This window comes from Lytechinus variegatus, chromosome 6 (assembly GCF_018143015.1).
Source record: "Lytechinus variegatus isolate NC3 chromosome 6, Lvar_3.0, whole genome shotgun sequence".
Taxonomy (NCBI): Eukaryota; Metazoa; Echinodermata; class Echinoidea; order Temnopleuroida; family Toxopneustidae; genus Lytechinus; species Lytechinus variegatus.
In genome coordinates, this window is record NC_054745.1 from 15,500,056 (window position 1) to 15,523,787 (window position 23,732).

Genomic DNA, 23,732 nt, shown 5'->3' on the forward strand with positions numbered 1-23,732 from the left:
TTTAAATTTCTCTTCTCAAAAAGAGGGGAAGGGGCATATGTCCCCTGTCCCCCCCCCCTGGATCCGCGCCTGGTCATGTTGAGCAGACCGACCCTCTTTACTTAAACTTTGTTAGGTCTTTCTCAATCCCAGGCTGTTTACTCATTCAAGCTTTTACTTACGATATCCGGCCTGGGGCCCGTTGCAGAAAGAGTTGCGTTTAAACGCAAGTCAAAAAATCAAACGCAAGTTCCCAAATGCGCGTTGTTGATTGGTTGAAAATCAAGTTGCGCATGATTTTTAGTTAATAGAGTTGCGATTGATTGCAACTCTTTCTGCAACGGGCCCCAGTACATTCATATTTTAATTATGTTTATTATCTATATTGTTATTGTCTATATTGTTATCATGATTTTAATGTCACTTTGTAGTTTGATCAATTATTTTTTTATCATTTTTTTATGAGTTTGTAATTTATCAACGAATGCTGAAACACTTCCTTAGAAAAAACAATAATGATCATTTATCGATCATTATTATTGTTGGACCTATAATTTAGAATTGTAAAATAATAATAACAATGATGATGACAATAATAACAATAATAATAATAAACAAATGACGATAATTATGATATTAATAATACACAATAGTAATAATACTAATGATAATAATAATAATAAGAATAAGAAGATGATGATGATAATAATAATAATAATAATTGGTACTTAAAAGGTAGTACCAATAGTCATCGGAGGAACTGTGACAACAAGACACAAAAGCTTTCTGGTTGTTCAGGAGTCGAGGTGTCTATTAAACGATACAGAAGGCAAACTTGCTTGGAACAGCTCATATCCCACGAAAGGTCTTGAATTAGAAAGAGAAGTGAACAATGAGAAGAGGACACATTTGATAGCATGTAGAACAGTCGCCCTAGATTTTCTGGAAGAAGTCTGATCGCTGTTTAATATACCAACAGAACATGAAGTTGTGGACAAAGAAATATCATACACAGTCCGGGGTTCAAATCCAAAACGCAGTACTCGCGTCCTTTTGGCAAAGGGCTTATCTACAATTGCCACTCTCCACCCAGGTGCTGTGACTGTGTTCCCGGTAGAAAGAAATTCTTTGAATACCCGTTGCGCCCGACCATGGTATCCGTGCTTAAGCCGGGGTAATATGCAGCGCTTAGAAACATTTATCAAGCCTCGGGGGAGGGTGGCACTTACGTTGACGAATGGATACCATGCGCGACCCCCCAAAACACGTAAAAAGGATGTCTTTTTCAAGATAGGGCACGTTACGTAAATAACGTAATAAGGGTGTAAAAAAAACACTAAAATAAGGGGAAAAAGGGTATCTGTTTTCGATAGGAAAGCTACGTGTCTAGGGTCATATTTGCGAGGGTATAAAAAAACAAGACTAAAATGATTTATAAAGGATGTACTCTTTGCCCCAAGAGTCAACACTACGTGTTAAGAGTACGATTTGCGCGAGTGGGGCTGTACTAAACCCGTTGATGTAGGTAAGGTAAAACCGACGACCGACGTCCGTGACATAACAATTGAAATATCGCTGTACTTGTTTAGGGATTCAATTCAGGGAATACTTGACAAAACTATCGTTTTGTTTCCAGTACTTGTTAAGGGTAGGTTTCACACGCCTTTAATTAAGGGATGCATTTTCAGAATATGGAAAATACGTGTTTAGGGTGGGTTTTTTTGAGACCCCATGGTCACGCATGGTATCCTCTCGTCAATGGAAGTACCTCCCCTTACCCCCGTTATCAAGCGCTATATAAATGTTGCATATTACAATTTTTATCATCACTTTTGTTCGTTCTTGTATGCAGATAAAGACAGTATACTGGTGTTTATTGGCGACAACCATGCTAAATCAATATTCATGGCAAACGTCACAGATGCTAAACTTCTTACAGAAGTTAAATACGTCAAACTACCGATGGGTGAGGTCTTTTCTCTTTTTGTCGATGCAATTTCAATTTAATTTAGTTACCATAATTATAATAATATTCAAATCACTGGCTTATCCAGAGGGGGGGGGGCACAGCCGGCTGGTGAATTATATTCTGGGCCCCGTCTTACAAGGTGTTACGATTGATAGGATCAACCTTAACTGTATGGAAATCCAACTGTGTCATATTTTTTTCTACGGGAAATTTTCGCACAAGGTCCTTTGTAAACAAAGAGAACAAAACTGAAGTTGAAGAAAATGATGAATGAATGATTGAATATACATCATATCTAGACCTTTTTATGGAACAGGCATGCAATTTAGATGTTGACGTTGCTGGCTTTCCATAGTTGTGGTTGATCGTATCAATCGCAACTCTTTGAAAAGCCTCTTTCACAATTGACGTAAGACCATTTGCGACCTTTTGGTCGTGTACGTGACAGGCTGCAACAGGCATGAATCGCTAGTCATCTCATAAGATCGCACAGATGCACTACAAATGCAACAGCTATCGTATAACAAAAACAACCAGTAAACCCCGTTGCACGAGTAAGTCGCATATGCTCGTGCGGTGGTCGTGTTCGATCACATGCGAGTGTTGCACGATGGATTGCGAGTGGTTTCATATCAGTCTCAATAGTTGCACGACTGATTGCATATTCGTACGTGAGAGTCGACGTGAGACAATGCGATTGCTCGTACGTTTGAATGAAACCAGTGCGAGTGTTCTTGTGATTGATGTGAGGTATAGACCAATTCAAACTCGGAGCAATGTAATAGCAGCCATAGCTTGCGGGTTCCAATGGACTGTCGACCAATCTGCGATGAGCTATATAGAGGTGCGCGTATATCTACATATCCTTTTGTTTGAATGAGCTAATAAATTAGACCTGCAACATATACTTAACAATTAGCAATCCATAATTAAACCACAATCTCAGAAGATATTACTTTAAACTCAAATTCAGTATGCGGTGTTTTTTTTTTGAGGAAGGAATTCCCTTTATCCTACTATCTCTTGGTTTTATTTCGGAAATTTCGATTTATGTTTTAAAGACGAAAATATTAACTTATCTTCCCTTTTAATTTCGTGCAGTTTATATTACACGTTTTCTTATATTTTCCGCCCTCTCTTAATTATTCTTAACTCCTATTTTATAACACGCGGAAATGGTCGCATACATGCGAATGTAACGGTAGTGAATTAAATGCAAGCCGTGTTGCGATCGGTCTCGCAACAGCCTATTATTATCGCACCCAGTCACAAGACTGGTCTCTATAGGTCGCAAGCTGTGCAAGTGTTGTACGACCTTCAGTCGACTCAATGCGACTACATAGTTGCCATCTCTCGCATCAGGTCGACTGTACAACGTTGAACAACACTCACACGGTGATCTCCAGACCACTAGCGTACCTAACGGGGGGGGGGGGGGCGCAGGGGGCAGACTGCACCCCCTGACGAGTCACAACTCATGCAGGGGATGTATCCCTGCCCCCCCCCCTTGACGAGTCACAGCTGATCCAGGGGACGTGCCCCCCCCCCCCTTTGAGAAGCTAAATTAATAATATGTAATGTAAATATGCAATGAAAACAGACGTGTGCCCCCTCTTTTGAATTTTGAACGTGAAGACAACACATGCAGGGGACGTATCCCTGCCCCCCCCCCCCTTGACGAGTCACAGCTGATCCAGGGGACGTGCCCCCCCCTTTGAGAAGCTAAATTAATAATATGTAATGTAAATATGCAATGAAAACAGACGTGTGCCCCCTCTTTTGAATTTTGAACGTGAAGACAACACATGCAGGGGACGTATCCCTGCCCCCCCCCCCTTGACGAGTCACAACTGATCCAGGGGACGTGCCCCCCCCCCCCTTTGAGAAGCTAAATTAATAATATGTAATGTAAATATGCAATGAAAACAGACGTGTGCCCCCTCTTTTGAATTTTGAACGTGAAGACAACTCATGCAGGGGATGTATCCCTGCCCCCCCCCTTGACGAGTCACAGCTGATCCAGGGGACGTGCCCCCCCCCCCTTTGAGAAGCTAAATTAATAATATGTAATGTAAATATGCAATGAAAACAGACGTGTGCCCCCTCTTTTGAATTTTGAACGTGAAGACAACACATGCAGGGGACGTATCCCTGCCCCCCCCCCCCCTTGACGAGTCACAACTGATCCAGGGGACGTGCCCCCCCCCCCTTTGAGAAGCTAAATTAATAATATGTAATGTAAATATGCAATGAAAACAGACGTGTGCCCCCTCTTTTGAACTTAGAACGTGAAGACCTTTTTTTTTTTGCTTGTCAATTTTTTTGGGGGTAAGAAATCCTTTTTTGGGGGGTTGAAGACCTTCTTTTTTTTGGCTTGTCCAATTTTTTTCGCGGGTGAAATATCCTCCAATTTTGGGGGGAAAATCCTAGGTAAGCCAGTGCTCCAGACCGATGGTACGATCTGATGCTAGTGAATCGATCGTATTTGATCGCGTTTGGATTTTGAACATCTTCAAAGTTCAGATGCGACCAGTCACGACCACCTCCAGTTCGTGCGATCGTCTACAACGACTGCAAACAGGTCTTTCGGCAATGTGAAAGGGGTTTAAGACGGGGACTTTTGTTTCCTTTACTATATTGAATTTTGAATTTGAATTTATTAACAGATTTCATTCATATGGCATGAATATTTTGTTTCTAGATATAAACAATGATAACATAAACAAAAATATTCATATCTGTATGTCGTATAAATCAGTAATACATCAATACATAGATTCCCAATTATTATAAATACATCTATATACAAAGAGACATGACGTATTAAAATTTTACATAAAGAAGGTGTAGCGTAATGCAATATACATAAGTTATCTAATAATCGAATACAAATCAGGAAGTAAATGAATGTATGATATTAGATATATATCGTTGGTATGGTGGCTTTAGTGGATTTTAGATAGCTTGAATTAAATTAAAAAAGAAAAATCTACTTGATGTTAAAACTCACCCCGTTTTTTATAATCAGTTTGAAGAACTTACAAAAGTTACCAATTATGTTTTCATTATCAAGTCTCATTATGAATATAAATTTGTCTTCATCGCTGAGGTTCTTAAAATGTTTAAAAATTTCAGCTATTTTGTCAAAAAAACCCACTCTTTTAGTTGTGTGTACATTCTATTATCGCGTGATACTCATCCCCAACCCTTCCTAAATTACAATTATTGCACGTTCTTAAATGTGAGGGTATTTTATCTGGACGTCTATGTCTTGAGCCCGTCAAGGGGGATTTAAATTTTCTTAATTTATCTTTATTTTCAAATTACAGGAGCAGGTCGTTGTGTTACGACTGTTCTTTACGACGTTAGACATCGTTGGTTGTATTGGAGTGAGGGACCATATTATCATACAACTGAAGTCCGGAAGGCTGATATAGATGCAACCGGAACTACGGGGACTCTTGTCGTAAGAGCAAGTAAGTAGTTCCGCTTCTGGGGGTGTTTCACAAAGATTTAAGCATGACTTAAGTCGCACTTAAATGTCGACGCGTACATGATATGCAACGCGCAATCTTATTGATCAATACGCAGTAGTGCGCGTCCTCTTGGCATGATCTGACCAATGCTGTCATGCCTTTTATACTATGCGCAACTAGACATTTAAGTGCGACTCTAAGTCATACTTAAATCTTTGTGAAACACCCCCCATGTTGCACCCACAAATGTAATAACGCCCACAAATGTAATAACACTTTACCCACAAATGTAATAACGCCCACAAATGTAATAACACTTTACCCACAAATGTAATAATTTTTGATCGCCCACAAATGTAATAATGACTTTACCCACAAATGTAATAAATTTGAAGGGATCTTTGGCAAATCCGTTCTAAACTAAAATCCTATAGTGAGCGTTCATATAGCACAAAAGTGCAAAGTCTGTTTTTCAGACCGGGTTAATAAAACATCAAAGTACAAGTCCAAAGTCTTTTTTCCAGACCCGGTTGTTTCAAAAATTATAATATAAATCCAAAGTCTTTTTTCCAGACCCGGTTGTTTAAAAAAAATATAATAAAAGTCCAAAGTCTTTTTTTCCAGACCCGGTTGTTTCAAAAATTGTGATATAAGTCCAAAGTCTTTTTTTCCAGACCCGGCTGTTTCAAAAATTATAATATAAATCCAAAGTCTTTTTCCAGACCCAGTTATTTCAAAATTTATAATATAAGTCCAAACTAAGATACGATAATGATATTCCTGTGGAAAAAATGGGAATCGAGCTTAGTCTTGTCTCCAGACCCAGTTAATTAAAACTGGTGGAATTAATGTCTTTGTTGTTGTTTCAACTTATACGGTGTATATTGTGAATATATGCACTAAGAGTAAATTGAGAATCAAGCGTAGTCTTTTCTCCAGACCCGGTTATCTGTTATTTAAACATTATGAATAACAGTTACGAAACAGTTACGAAAAAAATCTTCTAACATAAGACCTTATATTCTTATTCTCGTGGAATAACACGAGTTTTAAAACGTACTCTTTCCTCCAGACCCGGCTATTAAAAAAAGTAACTGAAAAACTTCAAATCTAAGACCAAATTTCCAAAGTTTCACCCAGTAAAAATATGTCTTTTTTAGATAATACTACTACCCCTACTAACGCGTGGGTAAAGCAGACATCCTTTCTCCAGACTTGGTTACTAATTGAAAAATAAAATAATTTTTACAAATATTCTAAAACGAATACCCAATAATCTAATTACTGTGGAACAACATGAAGACCGATTGTCGAAGATCGACTTTCCTCCAGACACAATTATTTCAGGAATAAAAAATCAATAAAACTCAACCCCCAACAACGAATCTAAGAACCAACAATCCTCCAAATTAAGACCATGCATGTAGAAAAGCACATATTTATTAAAGACCCGGTGATTTAAAAATGATTTAAACAATCCTAAAAACAAAAGACTCATATTCTTATTCTTGTGGAATAACACGAGGATTATGCTTAGTCTTTCGTCTGGACACGGTTATTTAAAAGATAAAAGAAATATTGAAAAAAAAATGACAGCTGAGACCAATCTTCAAAATTAAACCCACTTAAAATGCTTGGGCTTAGAGTGTTGTCTTTACCCCCCACCGACGTATATTATAACTTTTGAAACGACCGGGTCTGAATAAAAGACTTTGGACTTGCATTATAATTTTTTAATTAACCGGGTCTGGAAAAAAGACTTTGGACGTATATTATAATTTTGAAACAACCGGGTCTGGTAAAAATACTTTGGACGTATATTATAATTTTGAAAAACCGGGTCTGGAAAAAGATGGACTTGTACTGTAATATTTCATTAACCGGGTCTGGAAAAAAGACTTTGAACTTTTGTGCTCTTTGAACGCATTACTATAGGATATTAGTTTAGAACGAATTCGCCAAAAATCACTTCAAATTTATTACATTTGTGGGTAAAGTCATTATTACATTTGTGGGTAAAGTGTTATTACATTTGTGGGCGTTATTACATTTGTGGGTAAAGTGTTATTACATTTGTGGGCGATCAAAAATTATTACATTTGTGGGTAAAGTGTTATTACATTTGTGGGCGTTATTACATTTGTGGGTAAAGTGTTATTACATTTGTGGGCGTTATTACATTTGTGGGCGATTATTACATTTGTGGGTGTAACAAACACCCCCCAGGTTTCATAAACAAAAAAATTGTTGTTTAGTAATCTTTATTATTCATTCAAATAAAACTCATACATGCATAATAAAGAAACAAAAATGATAATTTCAGTTGTGAATACACAAATCAAATTACACTGTAATATACATACCCGGGGGCCACTTACATTGACGAGTGGATACCATGCGCGACCAAAAAAAAAACACGTAAAAAGGATGTTTTTTTTTCACGATAGGGCACGTTACGTACGTAACGTGATAAGGGTGTAAAAAAACACAAAAATAATGAAACAAGGGTATCTATTTCGCTAGGAAAAGCCTTAGTGTCGAATTTGCGGAGCTGAAAAAAAAACAAAGTTAAAATGTTTTATAAATGATGTCATTTTTGCCCCAACACTTCGTGTTTAGAGTCCGATTTGCGCGAGGTGTAGAAGGTGGGATCGTACTAAACCAAATAAGGTAAAGCCGACGACCGAAGGACCCGTAACAATAAAACATTCCTGTACTTGTTTAGGGGTTCATTTCAAGGAATATTTGCCAAGAGTATCGTTTTGTTTCCAATACTTGTTAAGGATAGGGTTTCACACGCCAATACTTGTTAAGGGGTGCATTTTCATAATATGGACATTACGTGTTAAGGGTGCTTTTCGAGACCCCATGGTCGCGCATGGTATCCACTCGTGAATGAACGTGGCCCCCCTGTTATACATAGCAGTCAAAATTCAAACTGTATCAGAACAGAGACATAATCCGAAATCATGCCAAAAATAACATTCCAACAACTAATGTATGCAGCAAAAGTAATATAAAAAAGGACATAACGTAACAGCTACGCAAAAGGAAAGAATGAATGAATGTGTAAATGAGCATTCTCCCACCCCATGAGCCCCCCCCCCCTATCACACCGCGAAGCTGAACAAACTAACACACCAACAAGAAAAAAGGAGATATAAATAAAACATAAAGGAGAGAGAAAAAAAACACAAACAAAAAGAAAATAAATACAACAATGAACCATTAACAGGCAGAACAGAGGGCAGAGGAAAGGGGGGGGGGGGTATAGTAATAATATCAACCGTAATAATAATCATCGTCATTAAAGGACAAGTCCATAACCAAAAGTTGATATGAATAAAAAGAGAAAAATCCAACAAGCATAAAGCACTGAAAATTTCATCAAAATCGGATGTAAAATAAGAAAGTTATGACATTTTAACGTTTCGCTTAATTTCACAAAACAGTTAATATAATATGCATATCCTGTTCGGTATGCAAATGAGGAGACTGATTACATCTTCCACTCACTATTTATTTTGTATTTTATTATATGAAATATGAAGTATTCTAATTTTCTCTTCATTGTTAAGTGAGACGATGATTAATTCCTCCATGAACATGTTCAACTAACATTGTTTAATATTATATGGTTCAGTGAAGTTGGTTCTTGGTCAAGTTGGTCAAATCTGTATATAAAAAATGAAACATTGTTTAACTGAAACAGTATAAAACAAAAGAAATAGTGAGTGAGTGACATTATCGACTGTCTCATTTGCATGTCACTAAGTTGTACATATCACTATTTTGTGAAAAATATAAGCGAAACTTTAAAATGTGATAACTTTCTTATTTTACTTCCGATTTTGATGAAATTTTCAGCGTTATGCTAGTATGATATTCTCTATTTATTCACACATCATCTGCAGTTTTCCGGGGGGGATTTCACCTTTAAGGTGGAAGTACGTGGCAATGACCATTATGAAGACAATGGTGATTTCATTGATGAAAAGGAGGAGGGGAAGAAGGCGGTGGCGGTGGTGATGATGATGGTGATGGTGGTAATGGTGGTGGTGATGGTGGTAGTGGTGGTGGTGATGGTGGTAGTGGTGGTGGTGCATGGTGATGATGGTGATGGTACTGGTGGTGGTCGTGTTGTGGTTGTGGTGGTGCATGGCTGTCTACTTCCGCTGTAAGTACACTGTTAGAAAAAATAAAAGAAGTTCCTGCAGCAGAGTCTCGAGAACACCTGTAATCTTACCGAATTGCGTAATCTTACAGGAAATTGGTATTTGATGTATGGAATCTTACAAATTTCCTTGAATAAAACACCCTTTTTCCCTTTTTAAACAGACCTGTTCTGTTAAATTGCAGAAAAATTCTTGTTTTATGAATTTACAGAATGATTATTACGCAATTCGGTAAGATTACAGGTGTTCTCGAGACTCTGCTGCAGGAACTTCTTTTATTTTTTCTAACAGTGTAACACAGGGGCTTGTTGCAGAAACAAAGCGAAATCTAGAATCTGAATAATATGCCTGTCAAGGATTGTTTAAAAAAATGTGAGCTTATGATAGAATAGCCCGAGCAAATACTTCTCACGAACATACATAGATGGCGTCAATACTGAAAGGTGTCAATTGCTGTTCGTTGTTTCTCACTTCGTATCGGTCTTTTTTTTTTCTCCTTCAGCTGTGTGGTCGATGGATCTAGACGAATCTTGCCATACACTGTACTTCACGCATCGATTTATTACTGCTCCCCAAATTCGCAAAGCTGACGTCACAGACGGAGGACCAAATGCCGCAGTGACAAAAGGAGCATCTTATATTGACACATGGTCCCAGCGCGGCTTGAAATACGACAAAATCACCAGGTATAAGTCTTAAAATGTGACGCCCCCCCCAAAAAAAAAAAATAAATAAATAAGTGAATAAATAGATAAATAAACAAATAAAATAAATAAAAACAAACGAAATCAAAATAGGAAAGATTCAAACATTCCCTGGCAAGCAAATTATGTGTGAATTGTATATTAATTTTTCAATGTATATACAGTCATTCTCCATAAGACCAGGGGGCCGTTTCATAAAGCTGTTCGTAAGTTAAGAGCGACTTTAAGAACGACTGGTGATCCTTTCTTACGCGCTAAACCATCGCCAATGAAGTATTACCATGTACTACAAAAGGATCACCAGTCGTTCTTAAAGTCGCTCTTAACTTACGAACGGCTTTATGAAACACCCACCAGGTAGGTGTTTCATAAAGCTGTTCGTAAAGTTACGAAAGACTTTACGCACGACTGGAACCTGTTCTTGGGTCATAAATCAATTACATAGGGATATCACATAGCAGAAGAAAGGATCACCAATCGTGCGTAAAGTCATTCGTATCTTACGAACAGCTTTATGAAACACCCCCCTGGGGTGTTTTAACGTATTTCTTTCAGTTAACAGCGGTATAATTATAAACATAACTAGATTTTAATTCGTCATGCACATGCGGACGAATTAGGTGGTCTGTCTTTATTTTCGCCATCATGATCACTATTACCATGTTCATGCAGATAAATATGATCTTCATGATGACAACGGAATGTTCATTATGGATGGAATACTTGTGAAAGACGGGAGGCGATAAAGCACTGTGGAAAGGGTCCCTTTATAAATTGATGTATGACAATACATGTGATATGAAAAAAAGTAATTAAAATATGTTTTATCTTGCTAAACTTTAACTTTTATACCTTTTAATTACCATTAAGAATCATGTACGAGGTGGCAAAAAGAAAAAAATGGAAAAAAATCATCTTGTTTACCCCAGGACTCGAACCTGCGCCCCCGAGAAAGAAAGTCAAATGCGTTATTGAGCCACGATATTCCCCATAGAGATTACACGTAAGCAATTTTGAGAATTACAATTCCAATTTTGCAAGTGAAAAACGGGCATGATCCCGGCATCTGATCAAAAAATGGAGGGCACACCTGCGAATGCTTAGAATCTCAGCTACAACATATTAAAAGCTCAGGGAAAACTGACAAGATAAAATGGAGATATGGCTCACGAAATAGAGGAATGTCGAATCTAGTTTTGAGAAAAAGTCATATCCCATAGAGATTACACGCAAAATGAGGAAAAATGACTGCCTTTATTATTTGCTATTTTTCAGGATGATCCGTTTATCAAAATGAAAAATAAAGGCAATAATTCAGAAAGAGTAAGACCTAATATACATCATATCGAAAATTGGGCGAAAATTGACCAACATTCACGGAGTTAAAGCCTAATTTGCATAATTATTATGATGTCATAACAAGGAAAATTGATATTTTGACTTCCGACGCCATGATCAAATTGAGGGACAATGGTGACATGAAATCAAATTTACAACTCATACTCTATCGATATAGAAAAAAAAATTGGGGGTCAACGGACTATTTAAAGAGCTACAGTGAATTTGCAATAGGCATGTTTTTGCCCATGTATGGCCTATAGTGAGAGCTCGCGCGCACACGTGCTGCAAATTTTAACGGGTGTTGATTTCGTTATTAATGGTTGTAGAAGGTTGATCAAGGTTTCCAATTGCTCAGAATTTTATCATCAATGCAATGATATAAAAAACGGTGTTTCTGTGTTGCGTTAAGGCGTTCCGCGCGCAGTGCGCGCGCGCAAATTTTTGAAATGCTTAAAATGACCTGAAACGTACCCAAAATTTTTATAGGCCATTTGGAGGATTTTTTAGCTTTGATGCGCGCGTACGCGCGCGTCATGACCCTTACATGACTTTTGATGACATTGACAGTTGACCGTTTGACCTGAAGTTAATGTGATGTAAATATTGTTAATTTTTGATAATTGATAATGAAGATATGATCAAATTAAGAATTTTACAAAATGGCGCGTAGATGCGTCATCATGACCATAAGACCTTCAATTGAAAAGCTTAGTATGCCGTCTCTTTGATAGACTCTGTATATGACAGAAAAATCAGCCAAATTGATTCAGCCAATTCGGAGAAAAATTGGCGACAAACATAGGTGATAAGAATAAATAAAGAAAGAAAGAAAGAAAGAAAGAAAATTCTGACGAAATCAAGAGGTGATCTGTCATAGGCAGACCACCTAAAAAGTAACGTATCATCGCATTGGTCATATCATGCGGACGGGACGAGCACTATACCCTGAATCGATTAATCCTATCACGCATTAAACGACAACATGTGGCGTTTTATGAAAGATGGCGATCCTATTCAAATGATCATTTGCTGAAAGGTATCACGTGACCACTTATTTATTTCATTTCGGCAATGGGGCCGTTGCAGAAAGAGTTGCAATCAATCGCAGCTCAAAAAAATCACGCGCAACTTGATTTTCAATCAATCAATCAACAGCTTTTTTTTTTTTTCAAGGTCAAAGGTCAATGACCTTTTCATATATACTGTATAATGGTATCTCTGAGATGGAAAGGCGCAGGTTGGTGATAATGGTGTCAAAATGCACAAATTCTTACCACAATATCAAATAAAATGAAATTAAGTACCCAGAATGCACATTAAACGAAAACTTTCAAGGTTAAAGCCTTTCAAAGGTCATTGACCTTTTTACATTATATACCATATACGATATAATGGTATCTCTGAGATGAAAAGGAGCAGGTTAGTGATCTTGGTGTCAAAATGCAGAGTTTCTTACAGGAAGATCAAATAAAATGAAAATAAGTACACAGAGTGCATATTAATCCATAAAGTTCAAGGTCAAAGGTCAATGACCTTTTTACATATGTTTTATATATATATATATCGTATAATGGTATATCTGAGATAAAACGCTGCATGTTGGTGATTTTGGTGTCAAAGAGCAATTTTTGCAAGAAGATAAAAAGGCACTGACAAAATAATATTAAAGAATTATCCTTCACCTTTGATATCCAATGTCAAAGGTCAAAAGTTAATAAATATCGATATATCCATTCATGATTCCAAAAAAGAAATTAATACATTATATTCACATTTTATTTATTTATTTATTTATTAGAACATATTTAATCAGGTACAAAAGATCAGTATAAAACTGTTTTTCATCAATGACCTGATGAAAACATAAAGAATAACATAAATCATCACATCATACATGAAAATATAGTCAAAATCTAAATCAAAGATAACAATACTTAGTAACATAAATAAACAAATATTGTTACTTAAATGGTAATATTAATCAAACTAAAATATTTCAAATTATTAAAAGGAACAGTAACTAATTTTAATACTACTAATTGTATAATTTATTCGCTGATAAAAACAATGAACAATGAAATAATCCTGGCACAATAGAAAATCGAGTGAAAAATTATTTTAAAAAATGGCAATCAGTTATAAATGTATGTTTAACTATAAGATATCAAAGGGTTAGGATCATTACACATAAAAGCAATGTAACATCAATATTAAATAGGAATAGGGGAATTGTATGTTACAACAAATGAAATATAAGTAAGGATTATTATGGACAAAATCATTGGATTACTAATACTATCTGAAAAGATTTAAAAGTATAGGAATATCTGTATTAACCATGGTAACATAAAAGTAAGGAGAGGTGAAGAATATAGAGATGCAGTCAAATGTTCATAGTGATTGTGGCAGCCATTGTGAGTCGAAAATTGACATGATATCATAGGAAATACATTTTTTTAAAGGATGATTTAAAAGAATTTACTGTAACTGCATTCTGAAGTGAGTATGGTAAATTGTTCCAGACCCGTGCGGCGGAGAACATAAAAGATTTTTTGAAGCATTCAATATTTGGTTTAGGGGGAACAACATTTAGTGTATTATAATTACGTGTTCTAACATTATGCCTTTCACAAACCATTTCAATATTATTACATAAACGAGATGGGGCCATTCCATGAATACATTTATACATTAAGTTTGCTAAAAAATAATCCCTTCTTTGTTCAATAGATCTCCATTTCATATCCTTAACAATCTGTTCCCCACTCTAATTTATAAAGTCGAAATTACTAGTAACGTATCGGGCAGCTCGTTTCTGAAGTCTATGAAGTTTTGAGAGGGCATTATAACCTATTTTATTTCCCCAGACCGATATGGCATAGTCAAAACAGGGTTGTATATTGGATTTATATAATATATTTAATAGGTTTTCATTAAGGATATGACGTAATTTACCAAGTGAAAATATCTTATAAGCTAAACTTTTAGACAACATAGCAATATGTGAATTCCATTTTAGATTTTCGTCTATTTCTACCCCAAGATATCTAATAGTTTTAACTTGTTCTACTGGCTTATCGTCAATGAATAGGTGAAGTTTATCAGTGGATCCATTTTTAAGCAACATGACTTTTGTCTTATCAACATTAATTGTAAGATGATTGGCGTCATACCATTTTTTTATTTTATCTAAGTTATTTTGCATATCAATATTTATTGTTGTTATGTTTGGACCAATATTATATATGACAACATCATCCGCAAATATATTACATGTGCCACTTACACTTTCAGATATATCATTAATCATTATGAGAAATAAAATAGGGCCCAGAACACTTCCCTGTGGGATCCCAACGGTTACATTTTGATAGGATGATAATAGACCGTGGCAATATACAGTTTGTTTTCTGTTGCGAAGATAACATTTGAACCATTCCAAAGCGATATCATAAATTCCATATTTCTCCATTTTAAAAAGAAGTAGATTATGGTCAATTGAATCAAAACATTTTGATATATCCAAAAAGCATGCTCCAACAACTTCATGTTCATTAAATGCTTCATACCAGTCGTCGACGACTCTGTGTAAACAAGAGACTGTAGAATGATTTGGTAAGAAGGCAAACTGATCAACGCTAAAAAGGTCATGATCAAGAAAATAATTAATGAGTTGTTTTTTAACAATCTTTTCAATTAATTTTGCAATATGACAGACAACTGATATTGGCCGATAATTTGTCTTGTCCAATTTGGACCCTTTCCCCTTATATATAGGAGTCGTTTTAGAAATATTCCAATCGTCGGGGACTGACCCAAGAGAAAGACTTATATTAAATAGTCTACATAAAGATTTATAGATATAAGGGGCAGCAAGTCGTAAGAGCTTTGAGTCAAAATCAAGAATATCTAAATTACTAGAAGATGAGAGTTGACGGAGCAATTTAAGGACCTCATCAGGTTGAATATCTGTAAACATAAATTTATACAAGCATTTTGGGTGTTTCCATTCCCTGCGTGAGGCGTATCATCTCTATACTTTTAGTATCCAATATGAAATAAACTAATGTGTAGAGTCATGTAGTCCCAACATTGCCATTCTTCTATGGTATACACACACTGCAAAAACATCGGTGTTGATTTTAACACCAGACCGGTATCTACATGTATATCGGAAAACACCAGACAAGCACGGGAAACAACACCAGGGGGGTGTTTCACAAAGATTTAAGTATGACTTAGAGTCGCACTTAAATGTCTAGTTGCGCGTAGTATAAAAGGCATGACAGCATTGGTCCTGAAGATCATGCCAAGAGGACGCGCACTACTGCGTATTGATCAATAAGATTGCGCGTTGAATATCATGTACGCGTCGACATTTAAGTGCGACCTAAGTCATACTTAAATCTTTGTGAAACACCCCCCAGCTCAGTATCAGACCGATATCGGTTTAGCACCCTGATTTTGCTTAAATATCAAATTGGTGTTAGCCTAACGCCAAACTGGTGTTGGATCACCTCGATGGACCAGGCCGGTGTTAAATTAGCGCCGACTGTTCTATAAGGATCAGAGAAAATTATTCATCTAACTTCATTCACAGTACCTCTCTCACGCTTACATGTCATCAGTAAATGTATTGAAAATATCAGTCAAAATGACAATGAACGGCTCAGAGGTCTTTGTCGAATATTGTTGAACAGGAACAGCAGTTTCCTCCTAAGTTTCGGAGCTGACGAAAATGTTGCAAATAATGTCGTTTGTACAGAGTCCAGGATAAAACTGCAGTTTGGATTTACCGGATTTCGCAAAAGACGTTTAGTAATTCTTCATTGCCGTAAAGGCCATTTGAATCCGCCGTATGGTGTGGATCGAAAACTCTGTTCAGTAATATCGGATTTGAATAGTTTTACAACACAATAGGCCCGTATTCTGAAGTCAGGTTTAACTTCGACCATGGTCTCACTCTGTGCTGAAATTATGGGAAGCCAAAAGTGTCATTTTTTCTTGGATTAAATTGTATGTTTCTCATATTTACTGTGCTCTTTCCCGATTCTTCAATGGTGCAGACAATCATCTTTTTTATTCTTCCTAGATAATTGTGAGTGATTTGACAGCCAAAATGAGCTGAAATATGATATCTCTACTGTTAGTGATTTTTGTAACAATTGGCTATCCATACTTAAACCACAACTCTTTAAACCCGAGTTTAAGTTAATCCCGACTCAGATTACGGACCATTAAGTAGAATGTCAATCTCACAACCCTTAAGGCCCTTGTCCGCACTGAGAAATTATTAAGTTCAATCACGAACATGACGAAGAAGGACGTCCTTTTCTGTACAGCTGCACCTACTCTATAAATCCGGACTTTTCGCATTTACTACGGGGAAACTTTCTACAACGCACCAAGTGCTGTGAAAATACAAGTCAACTCACATTATAGAGAGCTGAGAGGCTTTTATTGGTGGAACGGGACAGCATCGGAATCTCTTGACTCTGGACAACGACATATTTGCAATTGCTCGACGGGTGTAAATCTTCGAAGGACGTGCTGTCCCAGTCCACCAACTTCCGATAAAAGACTCTCAGCTCTCCATTGTAAATTCAATTACAATTTCAAAAGAATCAATGCGTTGTAAAGAGGTTCACCGTAGCGAATGCGGAAACTACCTATTCAAGAAATGTAGACACCCTGCATGGGACAAACAAATTATGTGTTCAACCATTTGCTAGTAGTTCCATGGTTTAACCTTACCTGCTTCCATGGTATGACACCAATGCAATTAAGGTGTGTTGCTGCCCTCTACGCTCGTTGGTGTGGTACTATTATGGGGTTTTTGCTCGGGGAGTCAGAACGCTTTCCTGAGCAGAGAAACCACTACAAACCAAGACGTATTTGTCGCAAATTTGTGAATCGCGAAACGGCAATTTCGTCCTTGACTCTGGGCAAACGACAAATCTGCATTTTTTTCGTCGGCTGGTTAACTTAGGACGTATCTGATGTCGCGGGTTACCACTTTTAGACAAAGACCTCCCAGCTGTTCATTGTCCTTTGATGGGCATCTTCAATATAGTACCGTGTTCTTGAATTCGTAGCGTTTGCGAAAACTCTCTATTAGCAAAATTTTCTATGTGATTGTTATCTTTATTTAGACGGGTTGTATGGACGGATAAAGTGAAAATTTGGTCAAGGGATACGGACTCATGGATAGGCGAGGACCGCTATACAAGGGAAGAGATCGTCCACGTTGGAGAGGAGGCCAACCTCTTGGATATAGAATTAGATTTCGCAGGCAAGTAATCTAGATCTGGACCTATTGGCGAATTAGGGATTTTCCCCAAAGGGGTCATTTTTGTACAGGAAAGCTTTGACAACGACCCCCCCCCCAAAAAAAAAAAAAAAACAATAATAATAATTAATCAATAATGATAAGATTTCAGCACCAAATCGAGGCTATTCCAGGAAAAAAATTGACAAGCATGTGATAAAAGGTCTTCATTATCAAAACGATGTCATTTTGTTCCACGAGAACAAATTAAAAAAAAACAGTCTTCACTTTCCTATACATTTCACGCATTTTTAACTAAAAGATTGGTGTCTCTCAAGGGGGTGGGGGACACAGGCTAGATGTGCCCCCCCTGGATCCGTCGATGATCTTGACGTTAGCAGTTATTTTTCGGAAAACCCTACAATCACTCACAGCGTCCTTTTACTTCCTTTCACTAAGACAGTGTATGTATTCTTTGACTTAACGTTTAGATCTAGACTAGGAGACAGGGGGGGGGGTGTTTCACAAAGATTTAAGTATGACTTAGAGTCGCACTTAAATACCGAGTTGCGTACGGTATGAAAGGCTTGACCGCATTGGTCAGATCGTGTCGTGAGGACGCGCACTAATGCGTATCTATCAATAAGATCGCGCGTTGCCTATCATGTACGCGTCGGCATTTAAGTGCGACTGAAGTCATGCTTAAATCTTTGTGAAACACCCCCAAGGTATATGAATAGGGAGCTGTAAGAAACTTTCGTTTAATTCTAAATCAAGGGTAAGCCCAACTATCAGTAGTACCGCTAGTACGTCCTTTGATTAAATGAATTTTGGGGTTGATTTTCGTTCAATTGCTAACAAACGTTCTTGCAAACACCTACGCTTATTCACTATGGGACTTGGGCTTTAATCGCACGCAAGTTTCTTAAAAGCACACCCCGGAAGGCAGAGAAGATCTAGAAGTTGGAAGTGCTGGGCGAGAGAGGTATGAAAGGGAGAGAGTTAGAGAGAGAGAAAAAAAATAGTATCTGGTTGGTTGATTGCTCGATGGCATTAAATGTTAAATAAGAATAAGATAAAACGTGTCAACAGGATAGCACATGAATGCCGAAATTGATTATTACCGATGGAGTCTGTATTTGGATTTCCATCTTTCTTGTGCCGCTCATCTAAGCGATTAATTCTGGCAAAATGTACCACAGCCTTGGGCATATGATAGGTCCCTCTAGTATGGAGAAGTGGGTTGTACACACACTGGCAATGCACCCACACACACCCTCACGCACACACGAGCAATGACGAGACACATTCACATTCGCACAGTCATCTACTCACCCCCACACCCATCTACTAAAACACACACACCCTATTCTACACTGATCCATGTCTGGATGAACATCAATGCTGCATGGTCAGGCAAGATCAAAATCCCCAGGGTCTGAGAGTCTTGTCTTCAGTTCTCGATAATGTTGGATGTGTGCGAACTACTCTTAAGTATTTCTACTTGGTCGGCAGCATTGTGGACTTAGTCGGAATTCGTGATGACTTCGCAGTTGGGAGCGAAGTTGGCTCAGTCGGTAAAGCATCTGCCTGTCGAACCAACGATCGTGGGTTCAAGTCCACCCCGCGGGCGGATGACCAAAGCCAGTGCGATCTTATTGGTTAAAATTAATACGTTGTTTTTTTAATAGCATATTTTAGTTTCCTTTTGATGATCAGGTTAAACGAAAAAAATCTCTCGATGAAGGCCAGCCCTGTTCAGAAATGGTGCGTAACAGTTGACCTTTATTTGACACTCCATCAGGTAATCTCTTCCACCATGCTCTCCGCAGGATGATTCGAGCAACCTTTCCGCTTATTTTCGCTCAGACTCCTTTAGCCATCAGAGACTTGCAGAACATTCATTAAGTAAACTCAAAAGTGATCAAGAGTTCCCCCGTAACGTTCGGAAATTTTTTAACGTTGTGATTTTACGTTGCCTCAACGTTTGCAGGCAACTTTGGACAATCGATAGTCGTACATCATCCGCATAGGCCTATATCGTCAGTCCAACAATAATTGCAACGTCTGTCCATCGTTGTCCTGCAACAACGATCAAATGTCCTGTGGTAATTCTGGTCCATTTGCTGAACCGTCGGTTATGACGTTGCTGCTCTGTTGTTGGGAAACGTAGACAATAATAGGATGAAAACTTGTTTCATCAACTTTCCGACCGAGCTGCAGTTTCCAGCCTTGCCAGCACCTAAACAGTATTGGTTGCCTACACACTCACCGTATCAAATTAGTTTCTTACGATCTCATCATCACCTGTCATCCATTAACAATCCAACCAAAGCTTTTTCGACCTTACCAAAACATATCAACCTGACATTATTGACTGTCCAACAACTTTCTATAAACCATTTCCTCTGTTAGTGTCATCTATCCATCAACAATCTTATAGTTTCCAACGTCACTTGTTCTCAAACATCCCTTCAACAAATCAATTTTTAATGTTGCTCCCATCTGAATAAAAAGTTTTCTTCCAACGTCCGTGTTTCGAATTTCCAACGATGGCATGCTACATGGGCTACGTCCACTGCGACCACGTCCTTGAAGTTGTAGAACATAGACCTGTCCCAACACAGTGGGAGCTTTCCTGAGAACTAAGTAATGATGCATTCCTTTGATCTGTAGGTAATGAAGAATGCGATGTATCAGGGAATCTCAAAGAAACTGATGGTAAAATGTTTAGTGATAAAAGTTCACACTTTTGGAAGAAAAACAGGAGCAAACGCTGCCCAATTTTTCTATACCGCTACTTATCTTATTAATGTCATCTATGTGGTGTTATAGCCCCTGTAGCTCTATGTAGCTCTTTATCGCGTCTGCCTTCCTAAATGCTTGCTGAGTAAAACATTCTGGAGAAATGTAATAGAAGTAACTATTAATTGACTTGCATGGTCCTTATTTATTTGATGTGCTTTAATTAGATAAAAAATGTATTTAGCAAAAAAGTACATTATTTTCTTTTTCTAATGGGCGTTTTAGATGAAGTTCTTTAATCTTGGCTTACATCTCTCCTATACAGAATGTAGAATATACTGGTTTACGGAACAAGGTCTGATCGAATCGGTAGACTTTAATGGAACCGACCGTCGCGTTCACTTCAACTCAACATCGCAAGCTTACCAGATCGTGGTTCTCCGAAAGGTTGGTGACGTCATGTACTTTGGCGACACGGTGCGCGAAGGACTAGGAGCCATCAATTTAACGTCCGGAGACGAGGTTTCGTATGTGGGTGAACTGCAGAAAGAAGGGGGAGGGGTCTTGGACATACAAGACGTGTTTGGATTGGACATTGTTTTTACCGACTTTGGTAAGGATTCCAGGGTACCGTCATAAAGAGATGCGATTCATCCAATCATCCAGACCCACTTCATTGATTATTTTCAAACGTAAACTTGAACATTCCCTTTTTTCTGAATGATTATGCAGTTCAGGCAGCAGCAGACATCTATACATAGCACTCCAATTCTATTTGTATCTTCTACTACCATGTCTCCCTCAAAAACATTATTCTTCTTTTAGGGCGTGATACAGATGTGTATAAACCAACTGGTTCATTTAAACTACTTGTTTTGATTTTACATTTTCTTGATTCTCCTAGCCTACCAATTTTTATATTCTCCTCTCACTGGGGCCCATTCTACCTCACATATATATATATATATATATATATATATATATATATGAATTATGGAAATAAACTGAACTGAATGATGGAAAGCCAGAAAATCCAACATCGAAAATGCACGTTTGTTCATTTTTTTCAAGATTTGATGTAGATACTTGGCCATTCATCATTGACAATCCAGGGTTCTCCTTTTTTATTACGGATAATTGTGCTAAATAGGAACTGATGTGATCTCGTTTTTCATATAGGCCTAGTTGAGGTTAATTGGATCAATCAGAGCTCAAGGACTCAAGTCCGTCATTCAAAGGCGGAAGTGAGGGGGGGGGGGCGTGGATCCCACTCACCTTTATCGCAGTTTAAGGTGCAAAATTAATGATGAATAAATGTATATTATTGAAGAGTCTCCTTATTCCGCTCACATTTCAGAACAAAAAGGGAGTTATGAACGCAAAGCCAACGCACAAACATAAAACCCAGACTCATGCGCGCACACACACAGTGTCACAGCCTCTCAAGTGCAAATTATCTCTCCCACCCCCCCCCCCCCCCCCCCCCCGTTTCTCCCTCATCTCTTGTTCCTCGATATCTGCATCTCTCGCAGACAAATTAACACACACAATCACGAACCCGCACGCGTGCGCGCACACACGCACAACCACAAATCCATATACCTCCTTTCGATCTCGTATTTATGTATGGATTTTTTTATCATCATTATTCCTCTTTCATACACATACACCCACTCTCCAACACATTCACTCCCCTTTGTTATTTTTTCTCCCCTCTCTCTCTCTCACACGCACGATCTCTCCCCCTCTCCATCCTGCTCCTTTTAACTCTTTCTCTCTCACACACACTCTTCCTCCCACACACCCTCTGGCCCTCCCTATTATTACTCCCCCTCTTTCGTTCTGTCTTTCTCGCACACATATTCACATCTCCATTACTTTTTTCTCTACTATATCTCACACACACACACACACTCTCTCTCTCTCTCTTGCTCTTCTCTCACTGTCTCTCTTACCTGTTACTAATTTCTCAGTTGATTATTGCTGCATGGTGACATGTGAAGGGGGAGGTACCTGCGTCAACGAGGAGACTGGAGCTAGGTGTATCTGCACACCCAATTTGAACGGCACACGATGCGAACTCGGTATGTTGATTACACTTACTCATAATACTGGTAACACAAACATTTTCGATGGATTAAAGCGTGTGAAAGGACCTTTTTTGTCATTTGATTTGATATGATTTAATTTCCACACTTCAAGAACAAAATTGATTAGCGCTCAGTACATCGGAACGACGCCTCTAAGCGCTTTTACCCCGGTCATCGGATCCTGGCATGACCGCATACAGTATATGCACCTCTCCACTCCCTGGGGAGCATTTCAACAAGAGTTCCAAGACCCAGTTGCTAGGCATACTACATATACAAGTAGAATTATTTCTAAATACCCCCCAAAAATAGGAAACACTTCGTGACATAATGATCAACATACATAACATCACTCTCATTGATATATTAGTTACATGAATACTTGAAAAAAAAAAAATTAACATTCATGGTAGGAATGTCATACAATTTCACACAAATATATTTTCATGCACGTAGAATAATTGTGATTTTATTGTGAACTTTGAAATGAAGTACTGGTATTGTTCCGTGACTTCATACTATTCAGAGGGGGGGGGTGAAACAATAAATCACCCCCCCCCCCCCGAACAATAGCTTCACCTCTTGGATCGACACCAGTGAAATGAAGTAAATTCTTATCAAGCAATGAATAAAAAGATATTTTCATGCACGTAGAATAATTTTGATTTTATTGTGAACTTTGAAATGAAGTACTGGTGTCGTTCCGTGACTTCTTACTATTCAGAGAGGGGGGGGGGGGGGGTGAAACAATAAATCATCCCCCCTAAACAATAGCTTCACCTCTTGGATCGACAACAGTGAAATGAAGTAAATTCTTATCAAGCAGGATTTCCCCGCCACTACCAATAATTGTAGAGAGCGTCAACACTATGCTGGAGAGGTGACGCCCTCTACGTCCGTTAACAACTTCTTACTGCTATTCTATATAATTTTTTAAATGTTTTTTATTTATAGATGCTGACGAATGTTTGTGGGACCCATTTCC